At 44.7% G+C, this 10,969-nt stretch overlaps 2 long non-coding RNA genes across 2 annotated transcripts in view; one reads left to right on the top strand and one right to left on the bottom strand.

The window, feature by feature from the left end:
• The window catches only part of LOC120919166, a 129,378-nt gene extending 121,281 nt beyond the window's left edge, over positions 1-8,097 (top strand). The window contains exons 3-4 of the long non-coding RNA XR_005744523.1: positions 3,196-3,450; positions 7,325-8,097. This is a non-coding gene — a long non-coding RNA (uncharacterized LOC120919166). The remainder of the gene's footprint in view (positions 1-3,195; positions 3,451-7,324) is intronic.
• On the bottom strand, positions 3,680-10,172 carry LOC120919167. The gene is made up of 3 exons (XR_005744524.1): positions 10,013-10,172; positions 8,262-8,264; positions 3,680-3,693 (listed from the first exon to the last, which is right to left on the bottom strand). It is a non-coding gene; the product is annotated as an uncharacterized LOC120919167 (long non-coding RNA).
• Between the last annotated feature and the right edge of the window lie 797 nt (positions 10,173-10,969).

A 10,969-nucleotide genomic window follows, 5' to 3' on the forward strand; every position in this document is an offset into this window, starting at 1 on the left:
AGTCCTTAAAGCGGGAGTTCACCCATTTATTAAATTTTTGCCCTTGTCCCCTTAGATTCCTGCTCGTTTTGTCTAGGGGAATCGGCTATTTGTATTAAAATATGAGCAGTACTTACCCGTTTTCGAGATGCATCTTCTCCGTCGCTTCCGGGTATGGGTCTTCGGGAGCGGGCGTTCCTTCTTGATTGACAGTCTTCCGAGAGGCTTCCGACGGTCGCATCCATTGCGTCACTCGTAGCCGAAAGAAGCTGAACGTCGGTGCGGCTCTATACTGCGCCTGCGCACCGACGCTCGGCTTCTTTCGGAAAATCGTGACGCGATGGATGCGACCGTCGGAAGCCTCTCGGAAGACTGTCAATCAAGAAGGAACGCCCAGTCCCGCAGCCCATACCCGGAAGCGACGGAGAGCATGCATCTCGTAAACGGGTAAGTACTGCACATATTTTAAAACAAATAGCCGATTCCCCTAGACAAAACGAGCAGGAATCTAAGGGGAAAAAGTGCCCTCTAAGGGTGAACCCCCGCTTTAAGGCGCCCCAACAGGTCATGTTTTCAGGATTTCCCTCAGATAAAACGGCTGTGGTAATTACTAAGGCAGTGAAACTGATCAAATCACCTGTGGAAAAATAATGGAAATGCTGAAAATATGACCTGTTGGGACGCCTTGAGTTGAGAAACACTGACTTATCCCATGGTAGAACCCCTTCAACCCACCTCTATCCTAGCTAGCCATGAAAGTAAAAATAATTTGGCTGGATGTGGAGGGAGAATTGTCGGAGGCACCTGTTCTCTGCAGCATTCCCAGGGGGCATTATCGGCTGGGTAAACTCTTTCTGTGATGTGGCTGAGAAACCTGATCTGACACAGATTACCTCGATGGCCGTTGACGTGTAACGCGGCCATTCTCGGGGTCTAATTTGGTGGCAGGATTAGAGTGCAGCCCGAAGCTTTCTCATCGTTCCTCGGATATAAAATTAGACAGAAAGGAGGGTGTCGGGCCACAGAATTGTTCCAAGCCATTACATGATGTGTGACCATTACGTAATCCTCAATCCCTTAGAACAACAATATACAATGTTGTGTCATGACCCAATGAATAGCACACGTTGCGTGTCTGCAGTCTTTTATAGGGAGGACCTGGAGGTCACAGGAGGACCAGAAGGAGACGGGGGTGGAAGGTGACCGTTTGCATTGACAGCCACAAGTGTAGCTGTATATCTGCACAGAGATTCACAAGTGTATAAAAAAAGATTTTACTACTATGCACCTGTAGTAGAAGGGGGTCCTGCGTCCCGGGACAGTCTGGATATTTTACGGGAGTGCTACAGTGAGGGGGAGGTGAATCAGCTGTCCATTTTATTGATGTCAGTAGGCCTACAATGAAGTTTTCTACAGGCAAAAGATATTCTAGAATGGAATGCAGAAGAATATCTAATGTCTAGTTTACACTTGCTTCAAAACAAGGCTTCGGACAGGCTTTGTTAAAGCAATGCTAATGGAGCTTCCCCTGTCTGTTTGCAGTGAAATCTCCTTCCCTCTAATTGGAACCCCCAAACATTCTATATATTTTTTATTCTAACACCCTAGAGAATAAAATGGTGGTCGTTGCAATACTCTGTCACACTGTATTTGCGCAGCGGTCTTACAAGCGCACTTTTTTGGGAAAAAAGTATACTTTTTTAAAGAAAAAAATAAGACAACAGTAAAGTTAGCCCGATTTTCTTTTTATATTGTGAAAGATAATGTTACGCCGAGTAAATTGATACCCAACTTGTCACGCTTCAAAATTGCGTCCGCTTGTTGAATGGCGACAAACTTTTACCCTTTAAAATCTCCATAGGCGACGTTTAAAAAAAATTCTACAGGTTGCATCTTTTGAGTTCGAGGAGGTCTAAGACTAGAATTATTGCTCTCGCTCTACCATTTGCGGCGATAACTCACATGTGTGGTTTGAACACTGCTTTCATACGCGGGCGCTGCTCACGTATGCATTCGCTTTGGCGAGACGGGGCGCGTTCCTGGCTCCCAACTTTTTTAGCTGGCTCCTAAATTCCAAGCAAATTTGTCGAATCCCTGGCATAGGGCATGATCAGTGAGCAATTATTGGCTGTTCTTCATGAATAATCACAGGATATATTTTAGAGGGCAACTGATTTATTAAATTATATCTGCAACAAGCACTCCATGACCCCCTTATACATTACAATGCCAGCTGTCCTTCATTGCACCTTTCTTCAGCTCTGAAATCGGCAGTGATGTCACTTCCTCAGTCATGTGATGGTGTTCAGGCCTAGCCATTGGCTGCTAGGCCTGAACACTGTTACATGCAAGTGACTGTGCAGTGTTGTCAGATGAGATGAAGGAAGGGCTAGTATGAGGAGTACGGGGGGCGGATGTGGTTACTGTTATGCCTTCATTAAATAAGGCTCATAGTCTTCATTGACTTTAGTTTGTTTGAATTAAATCAATGCTGCCATCTAATGGACATTCTGTTTAACTGCACCATTTCCATTCAATTCAGTTAGTTAGAATAGCTGGTTAGTTTTGACTCATGCAAGCCTCTGTATTTCTATCCCATGAGGCTTTGCGCCATCTTCAGGCCTTTCTTTCCAATTTCTCCTTGGAAGCAAGCACATGTCTGCTGAGTTCTATCCACGTCAGCCATACCGATCCATCTCTGGTACGTTTGTTTGTGGCTCTAGCTAGGTAGTTAGGGATGCCCTAATTGTGTGATTATTTACTAATTGTACTTGTTTGTATCCGTTTCAGTTTTACTCTATCTTGTACTAATAAAAGTTCAAAAGGATTCTGCGCCCACTGGAATGCATTGGTATGAGAGGAGTTAACAGTGTGCCCAAATACACCTCAGTCACGTGTAGTGGGGGGCATAACAGTCACTCTGCGCCATTGGTCAGCATTTGGACGCTACATTTCCCGATTAATCTCAGTCAGTTCCAAACGATTCACCCCCTGATCCCAGAGCAGAACATTCCCAGAGCAAAGACAGATAAAACAATGAAATGACTTGTTGTACGGCATGTTTTATTTGGCTTACAGAAAACGTCTGTGTTCCAGCACATCCCAATCCACGCTGTCTGCAAGAGACCACTGCAATAGGGAAACATCTAGATTTCTTGTAAGTCATTCTCTCACTTAATCCAGAATCTAAAAATTATTTTATTTTTAAACACACAGAACCAACATTGATGTAACACTGCAAAGAACAGAAGTATTTTCCCAGGAAGCCGCTTAAAATAAAAAAAAATAGCGGCTGGACAAAGCGTTTTAGAAATGGATCCGTTTTGTCCCCTCCCAGCTCGGGATCGCGCATGTCAGGGCTGGAAATTACCGCCACCGTACAGCGATCCTCCACACCGCTGCATGCTTCTTCATGAGCAGATCAGTATGTGACCTGCGATTCTGGGGACAGGATGGACAATCATAACACAGGTAATGTACAGTATTACAGAGGATTATTGGCGTCAATGTCATGTATGCAGACAGCCCTGAACAGAATTAGTAAGAATCATTTCATATCTATGGCAATTCCAATTCACAAATCTTTTTTTACAAACAAATTTACAGATGGATAGGAACTGGCTCCAATGTCATTTGTCTGTCACCAGTTAGGGAGATTTCCAGACTTCCTTCCCCAGAGACAACAGGAATGGAGTGCCCCACCCCCTCTCTCTCCTGATTGGCCAACTGAGTTTGATTGACAGCAGCGGGAACCAATGGTGTTCTGCTGCTGTCCTAGGCTTCTCTCCTGCAACATCGCTGGATAGAGATAGGCTTGGGTAAGTATTAGGGGGCGCTGCGCACAGTAGTTTTTTTTATCTTAGTACATAGGATGCATTAAAATAAAAATAAACTTCTGCCTTTAAAAAACGTAGCTATACTCACCAGTCAATGTTTAAAACAAAACTCCAGGTAATTTTATTTTTCCCCCCCATACGACAGGGCAGTGCCTGCACTGCACAGGTTAATTCAAGAGGAGAGCAGAGATGTACTTACCCGATCGTCCCCGCTCAAGACTGGTCTGGGCACCCCTTCCCTCCAGAAGGCTTTAAAATAGACTGACATCAGCATGCCCAGAGCAGGGACCATAAACAGCCCACCTCTGGAGAAGCGAAGACTCAGGAGAGTATTAACCAGTGATGGCGAACCTTGGCACTCCAGGTGTTTTGGAACTACATTTCCCATGATGCTCACGCACTGTGCAGTGTATTTGAGCATCATGGGAAATGTAGTTCCAAAACATCTGGGGTGCCAAGGTTCGCCATCACTGGTATAAACCGTGCTCACTCACATAAAAAAACAAGTAGTTGACCCTGGCAGTGCTGGCACAACCCCACTGCATGGGGAATAAACATTTTGCCCACAGTTGGGCTTTAAAATTTGTCGAGGCTGGTGGTACCCGAGGGGCCACCCACCGATTCGGCAGGCATCATTGGAAGTTAGAGCTGTATAATAAGGCTACCTTTAGAAAGTTGCCAGGTACCGCGGTCACCAGGACAAATATTGTAGAGAAATTGAATCTTCCCAGAAGAACCCAGACAGCAAAAAAAAAAAAAAAAAAAACATGGCAGGGATTCTAAGCCACGTTATCTGCGATAGGAAAAAAAAGTTTTGGTTAATGATCCACTATAAAGAGACCCTATCACCAGAAAGATAACCATTTCCATGTTCTTGTTTTAACCACTTAATCCCCGGACCAAAATGCAGCTAAAGGCCCAGGCCAGGTTTTGCGATTCGGCACTGCCTCGCTTTAACGGACAATTGCGCGGTCGTGCGACGTGGCTCCCAAACAAAATTGACGTCCTTTTTTCCCCACAAATAGCGCTTTCTTTTGGTGGTATTTGATCACCTCTGCGGTTTTTATTTTTTGCGCTATAAACAAAAATAGAGCGACAATTTTGAAAAAAAAAAATCAATTTTTTACTTTTTTCTATAAATATTCCCCAAAAATATATAAAACATTTTTTTTCCTCAGTTTAGGCCGATACGTATTCTTCTACATATTTTTGGTAAAAAAAAAAAAAAAAAAAATCGCAATAAGCGTTTATCGGTTGGTTTGCGCAAAATGTATAGCGTTTACAAAATAGGGGATAGTTTTATAAAAAAAATGTTTTACTACTAATGGCGGCGATCAGCGATTTTTTTTTCGTGACTGCGACATTATGGCGGACACTTCTGACAATTTTGACACATTTTTGGGACCATTGTCATTTTCACAACAAAAAATGCATTTAAATGCATTGTTTATTGTGAAAATGACAGTTGCAGTTTGGGACTTAACCACAGGGGGCGCTGAAGGGGTTCTGTTTCACCTAGTGTGTGTTTACAGCTGTAGGGGGGGTGGCTGTAGGTCTGACGTCATCGATCGAGTCTCCCTATAAAAGGGATGACACATTCGATGCAGCCGCCACAGTGAAGCCGTGTTTACATACGGTTCTTCAGCTCCGGGAGCGATCGCGTGGCTAGAAACGAATAGCCGCCCCCTCATCCCAGATCGCTCCCACACGATTTCGGACCGCCGCATGTACCTGGGGGGGGGGGGGTCCCGATCGGACCCCCAACCCACGTCTAGGCAGGGACGTACGGGTACGCCCATCTGCCTGTACGTGCCACAGGTTTCTTCTTAAAAGGGTAAGTTCACCTTTACAGAAATTCTGTAAGGTGAACTCACACTGGACCCCCCTGGTCCCACGAGCACCGGCTATGAGAGAGTCCGAGTCGTGGCTTTACCGGTCCAGGGATTTGAGATCCCCTGCTCTTCTCCAGCACCGGCTAGGTGGATTCTGATTGGTCCAATTAGAATGCCTCCTATATATATATCTTTTATGAGGTACGTTTAGGAGATTAAGCCGCAGGGATTTTAAACCACCAGACCGGTGAAGCAGCGACCGAAAGTGTCAGAGCGGGGAATCGCGGGACTCAGATACAGCAAAACCGCGGGGAAGGGGGTCCAGTGTAAGTACAGATTGTTCTGTAAAGATGAACTTACCCTTTAAAGAGACAAGTGGTTTGAGAACACTTGGCAGGGGAAATCAGAAGACTGACAAGGGGCTCCAAAACACAACCTCAGTGCTGTTTATGTCTGCTGAGCCGCTGTCATTGTTGGATCCCTCTGCAGGCTGTAAATGAAATTACAACCTGAAGGGTAACAAAACGAAAGCCCTGTACACACGGGCCAGAATCTCATCAAGAAAAAAACGTTGTTTTTCTTGACGAGATTCTTAGCAAGAATCTCTTGTCACCGCGGTTCTTTTGAAAGGCAAGAACGCGGTGACGTCATCGCGTACGACGAGCATGCACTTGTCACATTGGATGCCGTCACTATTATACTACTGCACCCAACCTATGCCTAGGAAGCTACCGCGCATGCGTCAAAGTCATTTCGAGCATGCGCGAAATGACACAACGAGAAAATAGAGAGAAGGTTCACCATTTTTCTCTTCGAGATTCTGGGCAGTTTTCTTGACGAGTACACCGAGCGTGTGTACAAGGCTTCAAAACAAAGTCATATTAACATAAAATAGTCACAGGGTCTCCCCCCCCCCCCAATTAAGAATGGAGCTCTGAAGGATTAGAATCCCTGTTAGGTTTTTTTTTTATTGCCGTGTGCGTCCCCAATGGGAGGATTCACCCTCTTTGTCCTGATTTATATGGTAACCTCTCAATAAAGAAAAAAATAAACTAACAATAAAGTACCATCATCCTAACATAATTTGACTATGTTTATTTTTTAATAAATTGAACTTTTTTTACCTTTACTATACTTTTTTGATAACTGGCCTACCTAAGTACCAACATAGTCCACCAGCCCCCACTTACCTCCCTTGGGGTCCCAAATGAACCTTATTTGCAGTCTCTTTGTCCTGATGAATATTGTAAGGGGAAAACCAAAATGTTAAAGTTGTCACCAGAACAGGAATAGAGAGGAAATCTTCGGGAAGATCATGTCGAATGGAAGATCATCTCACTTTACAATAATTTCCTGTTGTGTTTCCAGCACAGGAAGTAAATGAAAATCTCTCCAATGGGGGAAATGTGCCAAATGGAAGATTATATCACTTTAGAATCATTTCCTGTTGTGTCTCCAGCACAGGAAGTAAATGGGAAATCTCTCCAATGGGGTGCAGACTGCCCGACAAAGAGTTCAAAGCAAACCTTCCAAAACAAAACAAAAAAACACTTATCTGGGTCTTAGATATACTGCAACATTAAAAAACATAATAGAATGCTTTGAAAAGTAGAAATCTTTATCAACAGTAAACCAACCAAAATAAAAAATCAAAACATATTTCAATGCTTTCCACAGACCCAATTGTATGTAACCAGAACAGTAGACAATGAGATGAAGCAAGAGGATAAAGATCTGTTCCCATCCCCCGATCCTTCCTATCGCAGAGGGCAATGAGGCGGCCGCTACACTAACCTACCGTGTACACACACCATCCTATTCACTCTAATAGTACAATGTGCAGAAGTACTATCTATGCCTTGTCATGGTTTCATCTATTTGTAGATCAAATGCAATATTCAGAGCGGTTTATTATCCTCAATAAACACACAGTATTCATTCTGGTGACAGGATTATTCATCGATCACACAGCGGGGTACAATAAATGCAGACATGGTTTTAAATCTGTGTTGTCAATTTCTCAGCGATTGTTAGTCTAGAGCTGCATGGAGCCCGACATTTCCACACTGCAGTGATCATTTAAAGCTGAACTCCAGGCAAGCTGATCAAACTCAAGTACTGCCAAAGGAATTATATTTCTGTCCATCCAGTCCTGAGATTTACACAGCACAGTCCTGGCTGGCAGGGCGGAAAGCCAGCATTTTTTTCCTGCTGCAGTTAATACTTACAGGTCTCCTCCCCCAGCGCAGGATTAAACAACGAAGGAGAAGTAGCAGGCTGATCATTTCATTCTCTGCTCTCTCCTATCAGCACGTCTTTTGTGAGAAAATGAGCAAGCAGACCAACGGATTGGCTCCTTGTATGGCTTCACCCTCTGTCTGAGCTCTGCTGTACTGAGGCAGATACCAAGCCAATAAAAAAGGTACATACACTTGTTTGCATTAATTATAATAACATTGTATTAAAGTGGTTGTAAAGGTTAGAATATTTTAAATAACAAACATGTCATACTTGCCTCCACTGTGCAGTTAGTTTTGCACAGTGTGGCCCCCGAACAGCGTTTTCTGGGGTCCCCCCGGTGGCTCTCTCGGCTCCTCCCTGCCTCAGATAACACCCTCTGGGAAGCGCTCTTACAAGGGGGTTACCTTGCGGACGCGCTCCCGAGTCCTGTATTCGGCGTCCATAGCCGCCGATTACAGGACTTGGCCCCTCCCCCGCGTCATTGGATTTGATTGACAGCAGCGCAAGCCAGCAGCTGCGTTGCTATTAATCTATCCAATGAAGAGCCAAGAAGCCCGGGCAAAGAAAGAGCGCATTCGACGCAGGATTTTCCAGGGCTCAGGTAAGTAAAGCTGGGGGGGGGAATGGGCGGGGGCGATAATCGTCAGATGTGTTTTCACCTTGATGCATTAAGGTGAAAAACATGAACCTTTACAACCCCTATAATAAATACAGAGCGGCATTCATTTGTATCTGGAGGTCAGCTTTAATAATTACATTGCAACATTATTCTAGACACTCAACGCAGCGGAAACAAGTTAAACGCTTTAGTTTTTTTTTTAGTTTTTTTTTAAATGCCTTACTTAATCTGTAGATTTGAGGTGACTACCTTATACCTAGGAGTCCTGTGCATTACCAAATCAGACACATTAAAAAAGCTGCTGCAGGTGGCACTGCGTCCACGTCACCTGCCAGTACTAATCTCACCAATCATAGCACAGCTAAACTTTTGCACTCAAGCGTAACAAGCTTCAACAATGTGTACAGCAAGCTTTTTATAAAGAGTTTACCAAAGATTCTCACAGCTTTGTTGAAGACAACTTTCAAGGGCAATAAAACACAGATTTTAAAATGGTTGTAAACCCTTTACAACCACTTTATGTTACAGGTAAACCTATATTAAGGCTTACTTGTAGCTTACCCAGGATCTGAATGGTTTAGGAAATATCCCTTGTCCCCTGCATGTGCCAATATCATCGGCACATGCGCACTGGGGAAAACTGAAGCAATGGCACCTATGCCATTGCTTCAGTCCGTGTTCCATTACTGGCGACTCCAGCCAATCATGGCGCCGGAGCCGCAATACCCGGAATTATCCCTGGGAGAAATGTCGGCAGCCAGAGAGGGAGACGTGGAGCGCCGCGGGGGTTTAGATCTGAAGTAAGTAATACATAATGAGCAAGTATGCTATGCATACTAGCTCATTCTGCCTTTGTCTTGCAGGTTTTTTTTAACCACAACCACTATAATGGGGATGCAAGCTTGATGCCTGCTGGCAACCTCCTGAAAATGAATCCGGTAAAGATACCCATTCACTCCTACAGCCATGGGGATGGAAGCCTGCCATGTATGCCATGCTCCGCTGTCCCATCTGCAGGTTTTGTTAGGGTGGAGGGATCTCAACAAACATCTGTTCACTGACCCGCCCCCTGGTGGAGGAACCAGGAAGAAACATGCATTATATCACTTCTTGGTTCAGAGAAGTAATTTCCTGGCAGTGCTGGCCGGGAAGTCCAAGAGCAGTGATCCTCAAACTACGGCCCTCCAGCGTTTGCGGAACTACACATCCCATGAGGCATTGTAAAACGCCGACATTCACAGACATGACTAGGCATGATGGGAATTGTAGTTCCTGAACAACTAGAGGGCCATAGTTTGAAGACCCATGTCAGAGAGTATGGAGTGCTGAGGCCAAAGGGTGTTGACAATAGAGGACAACAGAGAGAGGGAGAAGAAAGACTCCTTAGGCAGTGAACAGAGCCTTTTGGCCTCAGCACTCCATACTCTTGGACTGTCCATGCGATTCTATTTTCAGCGCTGCACTGCTTTTTATATGCGTTTTATCCAAGGACTTTTTATATTGACCTCCAGTGTTCAGCTGCAATTGTTAGGAATTGGTTTTGCACGGTCAGATTTATTTTACTGAGTGCTGGCCGGGAAAGCAGTTAATGGAGCATTATCTGTGCTGACACTAGAGGTCAGCTGACTGGTGAGGAATGTGAAGTGGGAGGGGCTGAAGGAGACCCCATCTCCTGATTTCAGCATAGGTGTCACTGCTACGAGACACAGTGAGTAACACTACCTGTGATTATAGTTGTCATTAAATGTCCCCACTACAGTTCTCAGATCAGTAGATGAACTTCATCAAGAGCACCTAAGTTTGCTGACCAGAACCCCCCCCCCCCCCCCCCAGCACTGCCACTCAACCTCCTCCCCTCCCCCCCAGCACTGCCACTCAACCTCCCCCCCCCCCCCCCCCCCCAACAAGGAGTAAGAGAAGGAGAAAATAGAAAATACATGGTAGGGAGAGGAAAGAGGGGGAGGAACAAAGAAATAAGGAGAGAAAGAATAAGAAAGAACAAGAAAGACGCCTAAGGGGAGGGGTGGGGAAAAAAAGAAATTAGGATAGAGAGAGATATAAGGGAAAGGAATGAGAACAAAAGAGAAAGGGTGGAACATCCTAAAATGTACCATAAGGGGTTTTAATACTATACGAGTGGAAGGGACTCAGGGAGCGCTAAATGTCCATGGGTTAGGGGCGCAAATTTCTTGTCTTGGGTGCCGACAACCCACGCTACAAAACAAATTTTTGTGTTAGGGGTCCCCACAACTTGGGAAATTTTATCAAGATGAGAACCACTGCCTTAAAGAATCCCCCACGGATAATTCTGGGTACCATAGTTTGTTGACGTTGTATGGGCAATTTTATATCTCCACATGTTGAGTACCTATTTACTTGACGCAGTCTCACCTTTCTAAAACTTTATCCAAAAATGGGATATATATTGGAGAGCTGCTTTAACAAAGCTGCCTGAAGCTTGC

This window comes from Rana temporaria, chromosome 12 (genome assembly GCF_905171775.1).
Source record: "Rana temporaria chromosome 12, aRanTem1.1, whole genome shotgun sequence".
Lineage (NCBI taxonomy): Eukaryota > Metazoa > Chordata > Amphibia > Anura > Ranidae > Rana > Rana temporaria.